This window comes from Cuculus canorus, chromosome 17 (assembly GCF_017976375.1).
Source record: "Cuculus canorus isolate bCucCan1 chromosome 17, bCucCan1.pri, whole genome shotgun sequence".
Lineage (NCBI taxonomy): Eukaryota > Metazoa > Chordata > Aves > Cuculiformes > Cuculidae > Cuculus > Cuculus canorus.
The window spans coordinates 6202098-6214879 of record NC_071417.1 but is presented as its reverse complement, the minus strand read 5'-3'; positions in this window follow the sequence as shown (position 1 = coordinate 6214879).

Here is a 12782-nt window from a genome sequence, read left to right as displayed (position 1 = left end):
GCTCAGAGGTAGCAGGTGGCTGAAAGGGACATTTCTGAATTCCTCTCTGTCCTGGAGAAGTTAATTCCCTCAGGATGTGACTGCTTCTAGAGAAGCTGGCATTTCTGGAGTTGCAGCTGGTGCTGACAAGGCAGTGCTGTGAGGAAGTTCACAAAGATAAGAATCATGTCTCGCTTGATTAATACTGCCCTTGCCCTCCTTGGGTTTTTTATGAGCTACTCCTGAGGACTGTAGTGACACTGCTGTCTACAGGTGGGTTGTAGCTCCTTGCCTTGATCAACTGAGCACTGCAGAATTTGGAGCAGATGCTTCATGAATGAGAAGGGACTGACTAGTGCAGGTGAAGAGCACTTCAAGGATCAGGGCAAGAAATATCTTAAGTAACAGAGGCAACAATGCAGGCAGGAACCACGTTACAGAACCAAGCAACTAAACAGCAGCAGAGGCTGAAAAAACTGTGAAATAGGACAGAATGAGAGCATAAACCAGAAATCTGGCTGTCCACAACACCTGCGTTTGAAGTTTAAGCTGGGAACAAACCTTGGCTGTTCAGAGAATATGGAGTGCGTCCTCCACACAAATTAATTTTGGAGGTTCTTCATGTGTGTTCTTTTCCAGACAAATCACAGACTCGGGATCACAGTGGCTGTGTAGCATCAACAGCATACTAAAAAGCTAGCTATTCTGGAGCCAAATGCCAGGGAACAACTGTGCCCGGCTGCAGAGAGAAGCACATAATTCCTGCACGGCTGAGCAACGCGACAGGCAGAGGCATCTCTCCAGAGAGAGCACGACTCCTCTTCCATCTGGCAGCACAAAAGAGGACAGGCCTGAATCCTCAAGACACAAAGATTACATTATGTAATGCGCACACTTGCTGCTTCCAGAGACAAAGTCAAAACTACCTGTGTGATTCAGGGAGAGGCCAAGCCAGAGGGGAGCTGTGCTTCACTCCCCTAACTGAGAGGGGGAGTACAGGGAGTGAGTACCCTTGGGCTGGTGGGGTAAGGTGGATCCAATTCCGATGTGCAAGTGTGGCACTGCTGGCAAGTGTAAAATCCTCTCTTTACTTAAAAGCACTATAAAAAAAACATGTATATGAGTAAAAGCACGAGCATTTGGTGGAGAAGGGTTCAGTCGATGCTTTTTCTTCTCCACTTGTGGAGTGAAATTTTTTTATAAAAAGTGAGAACACTGTTCCACAAACAGGTTGCGTTGCCTGCCCTGAAAGCAGAAGAGTGTATTTAAATTTCAAGTAAAGACAGCACCCCAGAAAAGGAGTTTCAGAGTAGTGAGGTGGCATGAGAATTACCTGTGACAAAAAAGTCTCCAGCAAGCTGTTGATGGAAGGCACAAAGAGTCTGGGATATTTTTGAGCAGTTCTCTTGCTACTAGTTTCTTAGTCTTTATTATCTGTCTCACCTGCATCTGCAAGAACATCATCATCTAGGGCAAGTATGATATAATTCATACAAACAATCTGCCAAAGCACAGTAAAATCTGAGCTGAGAACTGGGATACTAACCAGGAATCTGTCCCGTAACAGATGATTAACTCTAGTCTTCATTTATGGCCTTACCTTCACTATCTTTCCATTGCTTTTAAAGAGTATCAGAAACTTGGTGTGTTTCAATAGTCATAAAGATGCCAATTATAGGTCTTCTGGTATATTGTATTTGGACAGGCGTGTGTCTGCCTCGAGAGGAAGCTAAAGCGCTGACAGCTGGAGATTCCGTTTGCTTGGAGAGACTTGGTACTGCTCTTCAATTTTTACTCCACGGGAAAGGAATAATCCCGACAGCATTACAAAGGCATTATTGTTCGGGCTGTAATCCCTGTGCTCAAATCCACCCTGGTTACTTGTGTCCTGATTGCAAGCAGAGAACTTCCCTTTGTAGTTGTCAGGACAGGACTGGCAGCAGTGGCATTGGAAGTCACTGTTTTCTACAGTCAAAGAGCACTGAAGGGGGGAAAGTCCATGGTGTGATCTTGTAATAAGGCTACAGAAATGGGAAAGGAGGATGAAGGACAATGGAACAAAAATAAACAGTCTGCAAGAGGAACTCATGAACTACAGGGAAAACACAGTTGGAGGAAGGCAAGATGACAGAGAGATAAGGGGAAGAAGAAAATGCGTAGGGACGAAGCTGAAGCTCCCTATGTGTTATAATACACAGGGCTTGCCAGAGGGCCATGCTGTGCCCACGGAGCTACCAGTGGGAAAAACAGGTAAGAGCAATCATCTTCCCTGTGGAATAGGGAATGGTTTCCGAGGGGAAGGAACAAACCTTTTCACTACAGTTTGTTCTGTGAGGGCACAGACCCTTGGCTTGACTCTACAGCTCCGTGTTATTGGCACATGAGAGGCCCATTGGAGCAGGAGACCACACTTCAAGCAGGGATGATGCCTCAACTCTTTCTTAGCTTGTTAAACCAAGTAACATGAAAGAAGATGCAACAGAAACTCTGCTGCTCAACAGGACAGATACGGCTGAGCTCCCTAAGCTAGCATGTGTGGCCTAACTTTAGGCTGACTCCTGAGAAGAAACCCAACTGTCCCAACTCCAGGAATGTGTGGGAGAAAGAAAAAAAGTAAATAATTTTCCTGGAATTATTCCTCACCCTATCTCCTTCTCACACACCCTTTTTTAGACTCACAGTCTTCCAGTTCCCATGGCTAGGGAGGCAATTAATTAAACTGATATTGCTGGCTCAGCTTTGCAGTTTTAGAGACCACAGCTGGCAAATGTCACCTTGTTCCTATCAGACACTTCTGTTGCCAAACTACAATCAGTTTCACAGTCACATCTACCTAGAAGCCAACTGCTGTGCAAGCAGAGGTGAACCACAAGGCAGGCAAGAAGCACATTAAAGCATAGGTATGACTACAGGTTCTAGGGAAAAAAAACAACGCACTTTGAAAATCATTGAAGCAAGACTGATATGGTTCTAACAGTGACAGTGGTACCTCTCTCATTTTGACCCAGTCTCAAGGCAGAAGAGGATAATGAGCCAGAGTAAATAGCAAAGGAATGCTCAGTTGATTGTCTTGTCTTTGGCTTAAATGGAGAGCCACAATTACTGTAGGAAGGAAAAAATTAAATGGCTTCATAATTTTCCACTTTCAGATGACCTGAGCTCTCATAGATAAGAGCAAAGCTTTTCATGAGCCTATGCAGATGTTTTACAGTCACAATAAACTACGTATGTGATGGAGTACTCTTTCTGAAATATGATCTGCACTACAGGATTATGGCTGCTTGTCGGAGATAGAGGTGGACTCTTCAGCTGCATTAAAAAGGATCCCTGATTATCAGGTAAAAAGCCTGGATTTTTTTTTCCTGACTAGGAACATTTAATCTTTGCCATTTTTTTTTTTTAACAGATTAGTTATCAACAGCCTAAAGAATTAATTTCAGGGAATGGGAAGGAAAAAGAGAATCACTGAAGGCCAGATACTTGCCATCTGGGGACAAAGCTGAACAAATCGCTATTGCTTGCTCATTGCCTGGCAGCCTGATCTCAGGCCAGTCTATTGGCAAGAAAACCTCTTGTGTTTATTTTGGGAGAGGGTTATTTTCCAATAGGAAGGGCATTAAGGTGTATCAAGATTATGATACATGAGTCCTCATATTTTATTCTGCCACTATTGATGCACATGGGAAATCAGAATAAAAGTAGCTGCTGCTGTTCATCCTTTGACTCTTTCACTACTGCTAACTAAAATATGAGCTACCATCATGTGACAACTCAGTTATACAACATAAACTCAGTTATACAACAAACAGGCAAGAGTATGAACTACAGTGAGTTCAAATGCATTTGGGAATGGCTGGAGTGAATTACTTATTACCTCCAGGGCAGCTGTTCTCTCTCAAATATTTATTGAATGAACACAGATACTAGTACATAATCAGCACATTTTCTGTAGGAGATATCTCCTGAAGGAGACAGAGTTTGGCACATCTGGCTTGTAACCAGAAAGGAAACTGTAGGTGTTGCAAAACATGGTCAGGTTTCTGTTAGCAGCTGTAGTCCCTTCAGATGAAAATGTGTAGCCTTCATACTAACACAAGAGAAGAGGATCAGGAACGTGTGGCCAGAAGGAGAAGGACACCTTGCTTCAGTAGCAGAGCAGCTAAAACCCCCTGTGCAGGCATGCCCACCTCACTGCTGAGTTGGCAGGCTCGCAGAGGGAGAGGGAGCAAGGTGCTGCTACCAGTGTCACTGGCACAAGGAACTAAACAAAGGCACTGCGGATTCTTGGAGATTTAAAATTTTTCTTTTCCAAAGGTTAAATAAAAGACCTGATGAGCTGAACAAATTACAGCTTAGGTAGTTACATCCTCCTAAACAACCCTTCAATTTCAGACAAAGTAATTTGTCAATCCTACAAATAAGTTAGTTGCAGAATGCCTTTTATGCCTCATTTCAGAGGGGTGCTACATTTTGGCAGTTGATCTAAGAACATCTCATTGGTACAATTATCAAGTTATATTGAATAATGTAGGTTTTTAGTAATTTCCAACAAATCCTGTTAAACATCCAGTAAGGCATTTCCATTTCCTTGTTATTAGAGGATCAAATCGGCTACTTGTTCCGTATGAGTTTTATCTTGTGCAGTAGCAAAGATCAGCTTTGCAGTTTTCAGGCAGGCAGCGTACACTAGTGTATAAGCAGGGAGCTGGCTGTCAAAATTAGAGTTAATGACCACTCTGCCTGCTTGTGATTTTTTTTTAATTGCTGAATGCTGAATTCTCACATCTTCCCTACAGTGAAGGGTATCCGACAGGGATTTGAGTTTTTTGCACTATGCCTTAGTTCCTTTCCATGGGAAGCGCAGGCAGCGATACCTGTTTTCCAAAGGTCTTCTCAGCATTTTGGATTTAAGAATTTCTGTTCAGATACAAAGTGTTTCAGGCTTCTAAAAATCCTATAACACAGCTTGTACAGAAACTGGAGAAAACAGAAAGCTCCTGCTTCTGGATGTGGCTTCTAAATGCAAACTGTGGACACGTGCTGGTATGTTCTTTATCTTTTTAAGTGGGATTTAAGGAGATGTTTATATTTGCTGTCTGAAGCTCAAGTTCACATCTCTCCTTTAACTGCTTACTAATAAAACCAGACTCCATTAAAATTGTTTGTTTCCTGCACTAGTTTACCAAGAAGGCTTTCAGTTTACTCCGTGGGCTTTGCTCAGTCTGAACAATATGTGTCTGAGCTGAAACAATCCCCTGAAGAAAATCTCCATAAGACAAGTAAACATGAAGGTTTGTGTTCTAAATGTGCCAGTTTGTTATTTTTAAGGTTCACTTCTAGTTGTTACTAAAATATATAAACATTGGGAAAAGCTGGGAATTGCCTGAAATGGCGGAAGCAGTAGAAGAGGAAAAGGGATGATCACCTGTGATGAATTGAAACCTTAAGAGCCGTACTTCGTAAAGGCTTATTACTGATTAGCAAAAATGCCCCTCCTTTTTTCCTTTTCAGTGACTTTCTGGGATATTCACAGTGAGGAAACAAGTAGTTCCCAGTTTCCAAGTGCTCTCATCTGTTTACCCAGCTGAAAAAAAAGCTAATGTGTTCTAGGACCTTATCAGCACCGGCACTTTATGAAATATCTTGGTTCTCTCCATTTCCTATAGCTTCTTTCACTTTGCAGCTGGTTTAGAGCTGCAAACGGGGCTCCTAGAAGACTTTATAGAGGCTTTGCTAACATCGGTTAAATCTGTATATGACAGCAAGTCATACTCTTTCTAATAATATCAAATATTTTAAAAAATACATTGACTGAGATTAGACATTTGAATCGCTCTGTTGATTTCTAATGTGTTTGTACATTAAAGGCACGAGGACTAATGCGAGACTAGGCAGATCAAACAGAGTTTTTTGCCTGACAATCCAGCTCTGAAGGACTCGAGTGTGGATAAGGCTGTTATGTAAACTAGGCTTTTGGATATCACTGAAGTGCTTTACAATTAAGATGGAATATTAATAAAAGACTTAAACTGAAAACCTCCAGCTATTAGAAGGATTAGGACTTTGCAGTGGGCTAGGGGAATACATACAATATCAAAGCCATCTTCTTGGCTGTGGTCAAACGCAGAAAAGGTTCTGGCAGAAACAGCATCTTGGAGGGAGGGGAATAGATATGCAGCGTCACATAGTAATAATAATAAATAATAATAGCAGCAACAACTCGTGCAAAGATTGCAATTCACAGCAACGAAAGACAAGAAACTAAGGGTGCAGCCTAGAGCTCCCCTGGCTCAGCAATGTGCCCTCTGACCGCAGAAAATGCTGCTTCCAAAGGGGAAAAGCATCTCTTCATTTACAGCCCTGTGACTGTACTGGCTTTCCTAAGAAGAGCATGTAAGAACAGAATTCGCACTTGGTGCATTTGTCAGTCAGCAGCAATGTCAACTCCCTTCACCTATGCACTGGCCAAGAGGAAATAGCACGAAAACTCAGAGCCCAATGCTATGAAAACAAACTGGGCTTTATTAGATTTATTATTCTGGAGATTGAATCTTTTTTTTTTTCCAAAACAATCTCTACAAGGAAGTGCCCTAAAGGGTATTTTCTTTAAGAGCACAGGATATTTCCCTGTGATTCTCCAGGGAACAATTACCCTGATAGTTTCATTTTGTCCTACAGAAATACCATTTTGTACTACACTGTAATCAGGCGAATAGTATTGATCCCATTTTGAATATACTTCTTACTTATGAGGTAGTCTCCTTTCGGAAAAACCCGGGGACTGACCCCCTCTCTCAGTGTACCGTTGGCACACCATGTCTTCCACTGCAGGAACCATGCCTGGACCATGTTCCCTCCCAAGCCATGGCCCCAGCAACCGTAACTCTAAGTGGTTGTTACACTCCATTCTCCAGGGAACAGGGACATGGCAAAAGCCTTCATTCTGTTAAGCAGAGATAGCTGGAAATGTGTCATTAATAAGGAATAACTTTTTAAGAAGTTTGGGTGCAGAAGGATTAAGGAATGCTGTTTGGTATTAGGAGTAAAAAGATGCTGAAGAGTGTAACTCAAATGGAAAAGAAGATACTACCAAGATTCCTAGAAAAGCTGAAAGTCTGGAAGTACAGAATGCAGTTGGGAAAATATTAAATTGCATGTGTGTGTGTGCTAGAAATCCATGTTCATATAAAAATCTAAAAGCCACATATACCAGTGAAAAGGAACACAGTCAGAAGCTTTTCTTAATACTCAGTTTTGATGCATTTGAAGTGTTTAAGAGGTTCCAGTCAATTCCAGCAGTGAAAATGCCTTAGGAATCGGTATACATTGTGACATATTGCACTTCATATAAAAATGAAATGTAAAGATGGGTCTTTTTAAGGAAATATACAAAAGGACAGTGGAACTGAAGAAATGCATATGCCTGACTGATTCTTACCTTTTCAGAGGGACGTCTCTCCTGAGATTTTTGCTGAAAAATCAAATCATGGTCTGTGCTCTTATTAGGGAAATGATTTTCCCTCAACATTTTCGAGACCAATAGAAGGTCAGAGAACCAAACTACGGCAATCATCCAGTACAGAATAAAGTGCAAGTCAGATCTAAACACAATGAAAACACAAAATATACCATGCAAGAGATCTGAAGGAGACAAGCATATTAAGCTGAAAGATAAAATCATGTAGAATCACACATGCACTATGACAACCAGAATAGACCGAGAAAATATTTGGCATATGGGAGAAGATGCAAGAAATGTCATGGATGAACTTCGCAACTTTTGCAAGTGGCAGCAGAGTTTACACAACATGGACGAGGTAATTGCATTGCTACCTCAGGTATACTGGTTGCAGGAAGAAAGCTCAGTGTTGCAGTCATAAATGAATATGCTATCAGCTTGAAAGGAAATGAAGCATTTATTAAATAGGACAGCGGCACAGAAATGAGTATAATACTAGATGAAGTCTTATGTGCAATAAAAAACCACAACAGAGAGTGCAAGGGATATCCAGGTGAAATACAGAGATTACACTGATACGCTTGTCACCATTAACGGATTATAGAGACTAGATATATGACAAATAGGAGACTGAAAAGCATTTAAGGGTACTGTCTAGGAGTATTGTTTACCGTCCCAAAGGCACAGCAAGCCCTGGAGTTGAGCAAATGGCAGCAGAGGTAGGAAGACTGGTACAACATGGAATGTAAAGAAAAGCTTGATAGTGATTTTCCAGCTAAAAAATGCCAGCATTATCTGTAATACTTTCCAATGCAGGAAAGGCTTATTGGTCTCAGAATAACCAACTAAGTAAAAGGGACAACAAGTGAAAGAAAAACCTAATGTGGTGCTCTCTCAGTGGTACTGACACGGTATTCTGCCACCATAGATAACTAACCCTAGTCTCCATTATCCTCAATTTAACAATGTGGTGGAAAACAGTATTAAAATAAGTTATCAGTTATTGGCAAATGCTGTTGATAAAACCAATGCAGTCAGATGCTAATATGTATTTAATATTGGATAATTTGATCTGCAGCAAGTAAATCCAATGGGTATCCAGCTGGATTCATAACTCATGCCTTTGGCAAAACAAACACTACTGACTTGGGAAAATGTTCAACCAAAATATTAATAAACATTATGAATACCACGAAAGCAATCCAGAACATTGGCTTTAACAAGACAGCATTTTAAAAATACACTTTCCAGATACTGTCTACTTCCTTTCTGTGGTGGCAAAGCACAAGGTTAATGAATCAGCTACTTCTGCAGTAAAATCTCCACTTTTTCCAGCAGAAAGACAAGATAGAAATTGAAGAATGCCCTTTTTATGCACATTTAATTCAATTTCCCATTGATTCTTTGGAAAATGTCAGTTAGATGGATTTATTTTTTTAGAACCTAAAGATATGTAAAAGGAGACTTGCCTGTACCATTGCAGTAACAATTAGCTGAAACTTTCAGGCTAGTCATAAATTAATGTCCTCTCATAGCTAACAGCCTAAGTGTGATTTTATTAATGAAGTTCTGAAGTTCATTAACATTTCAATTTACTGTCCCTGGCTCAAAAGCTGATTATTGACAAGGTTGAAATAAATATACAATTACGAGCAAGAATATATTAACTAGATAAAGTAAATAATTCCTGAAATGCTATTAATGTATTAACAACTAAAACATCAACGTATGCTTTATGTATGATTTTGAGTACTTATAATGTAAGCTAATAGTCTCTGATGCAACATATGAGAAAACCACTTTAATAAAATAGTGTTTCTCACCTGTAGACAATGTATCTAACAAAACAAAAAAATTAAGATTAGAATACTTATATTAAAAAAGCCTGAAGTTAGAGGAATTGAGGTTTTGAAATCATATAGAGAGACAAATAAAACAGAACAAACTTGCAAGCTGCGCTTTCTAGTCCCTGCATACAGTAGCTTTATAAGCATGACACAATACACATTTATGATCAAAATCAATAGCTCTAAACAAATATTCACAGCAGGCTGTGGACATATGAGGTTGTCCTACAAGACAGGCCTGAAGAGGAACACACAACACACCTCCAACCCAAGGAACAAGATTTTTTCCTTGTCTGAGCAAGCAACAGCTTAGTAGCAGTTACAGTAAGTTGAAACAACTTCATGCTAGATATGGTATCACCAAGCAGGCTTAGCATATCCTAACAACAGTAGTTTTATACAATGAGAGACATTGCCAACTTCATGCCACACTCTAAATCATTCAGAGAATAATGAGTATCTTTAGCATGCTTGTTCTAAGCATTTATTAGAGCTATGTATCGTTTAAGGATTGCTTTGTTAATTTTTATGATGATGCTGATTCGGCTTGGCTGGAAGGGTGAGATGCTGAGCATTTAAATAGCTTAGCCTCCCAAACACAGGAACTCTGTGGAAGGAGCCCAGCAGAAACACATGGTGGGTGAGCAGCTGAAACTCTGAGTGATTACTGAATGTTATGCAAGCAAAACCTTTGCGTAGTTCCTTACAGTGATTTCTGCTGGTAAGAGAAGCTGTAAATTGCAATAAAAAGCAACACTGGTCCATTACATTAGCAGTATGGTGAACTGTGCACATGTTCAAACAAGATGTCTATAGTCAAGACTGCTGATTACTCAGTCACCAACCCCATCTCTCAGCCTGTGGTGTCATCTCATTCTCAGCTAGAGTTGGGGGATATGAAAGTTATTCCCCCAGTCTAGTGCTATTCCTGGAAGCACGCTCTGATCCTATTATTTGAATCCCCACTTGAAGCAGAAACACTGATCTGGAATGTGGCATCCTGTACCCCTCAGAACAGCAAGTCTTCTACGAGTCCTACCGTGACACAAGAGCCAAGAGGACAGCATGGGAGGAATCGTCAGCAAGAACGCCTTGGAGAAGAGGCTTACTGGAGTGTAACAAAAACAAGCCCCATCCCTCCTCCCCTGTGTGCACACACACACCCTGGAGGCTTTTGCAAAGCCACAGGAATGGAAATAATTTTGTTTGAATCCATCAAGCATTAAAAACCGTTCACTGAGGGATTGAAGTGAAAAATGAGCCAGAGACAGGAATTAGAAGCTCACTGCCTGGGCTGTCAAAAGGGATTTTCCCCAGATAGAAAACAAGCAATTGGAAATACAGGGAGGTAAATCCTTTCAAGTCTCTGACATGTATGCACACTCGTGGTTTCCCCTCCTTGCCCTCTCAGTTCTAGGCTCATGGAGCCAAAACATAGACACATCTGCTTGTGTGCTCTCTGGCCATAGCACCCATCCTTGGGATCACCCTTCCAGGGGTCTGCTCAGGAATGTTGCAAGCCTTGTGCAAAGGGGAGGTGGTGAGACATGTCGCGGAGCCAGATGCACTGCCTACACTGTACTCATGGGTGCCAAAGGGAAGACAAGGCAACTTTTCAAAGGATAAACAATTTTATCTACGGTGTAAAATTTGCTGAAGCAAGAGACAACAAGCAATGTTGACACCATAGTCATAATCACTGCATGTCTTAGTTTACCCCTCAACTCACACACCCCCTCCCCCCTGGTTCTCAATGCTCCTGAAATTTGGTCTCTTTCTTTCAATACCAATACAAATATCTCTACACTGGCTACATTTTGTTTATGTTTCAGAGGCTTATTTGCAGGCATAAGAGCTAGAGGTCTACTTTTTCCAAAATGAAACTGAGATTCAGGAAAATAATGTGGCATCTAGGGAGAGTTGGAGCTACTCTGCAGAGGTCACCTCCAGCCCAGATTATGAGCTGAAGCATATAAGGTAATTCTCACATTCACAAATCTCTGCAGTCTTATAACTGGGCTTCAAGAAAGAAATTATCATCGCAGCACTGTTTGGTTTATGCAGGGAAGACTTCCTCTTTAGTTCGTTTCCAAAAGTGAATGCAGGAATTATTTATAGTATAGCTTCTGTATGAAGATCATATATACGACCCGCTGTAAAAAAGGCCAGTATGTGTCTGGGTCATATAGCGCAGTGATGCAGGACAGCCAGAAGAGAGAACGCTACCAAAACTGACAGATCTACCAAGTGGCCTTAACAGTGTGCTGAGACTTTATGATCATCAAACTGTACAGCAGTCGTGTGGAGACAATTGTTGACTTAGGGAAGAATAAGTAGGAAAGAAGAGACAGAGAGAGGAAAAAGAGAAGATGAAGAGCCAAATACGCAGCATTTGAGCTATGGGAAGAAGCAACAGAATGACAGGAGCCAAGGAGCCATCTAACTGAAGCCAAATTTCAGACATGCAAATTGGTTTAAGAATAGGGCAGAGTTAGAACAAGAACAAGATAAGCATTCACACAACAGGACCCCTAGTGTTGTGTGGCTTTGCATTCCAAAGTTAGTTAAAAGAACAGACAACTCGAAGAAGTTTAGCTTAACATAAAATTCAATAATTTTAATGTAAGCTAATATGCTTCAAGATAAAGGTCACAGTTACCTAGATGCAAAGACAAGTGTGTTCATAGTAAATATTTTCTTTAACACATGCTGTCTTCTACTGTTGTGTAATATACTTTCCTATTGCTCTGTGACTGTCTCTGGTAATAAACACCACTTAGGTGGTGTTTCATAGCTATAGATCACACTGTGCTTAATCCAGGGGGGTATCATTATCTCTGTTTCATGTATGGAGTCATGGAAGCACCTAAAGATGAAATGAGTCCACCAGAAGATCAGAAAACCAACTACAGTTTTATAAATTATAGTGTTAGCTTGTATGTAAGAGAAACCTCAGGAGGTTTAAATCAGATTTGCTAGCAGCATAAAGACTGTTTGAAAACATCCATCTCATCTTAATGGCAAGCCAGGGATAAATGGAAACAGAGGCAAAGAAAAGATAAAGTGATAATGCTATGGCCACGGGTCAAAAAGAATCAGCAAGAGTCAGGTTAGCAGCTACCATAGAAAGTTTGTGGTTTCTTCACACTAATAATTATATTCACAGTTGTTTCCCTGCTCTTTGAGGAGCTGATGAGTTATCAGCAGAATCTTACAGTAGGACCAGGATACCCAAACTGCTGAGCTAAAGGCTTGGGAAAAAGGGCTGGCTGAAGTCAGCTGGGGGCTACAATACTGGGGTGGGGGTTGATCCGTATCTGAAAAGTCTTACGCACCATCTCCATTCCTGTCCCCCTCCTACGACTAAAGATGCTGTTGCACTGAACCTGAAAGGTCTGGTTATAAATAGCATCTCCCTGCAGCTCCTCAATGAGCCACTGAGGTGGAATGAGTCATCTGCTGGCTTCGCGGCCCCCCCAAAACTGACTGTGTCAGGT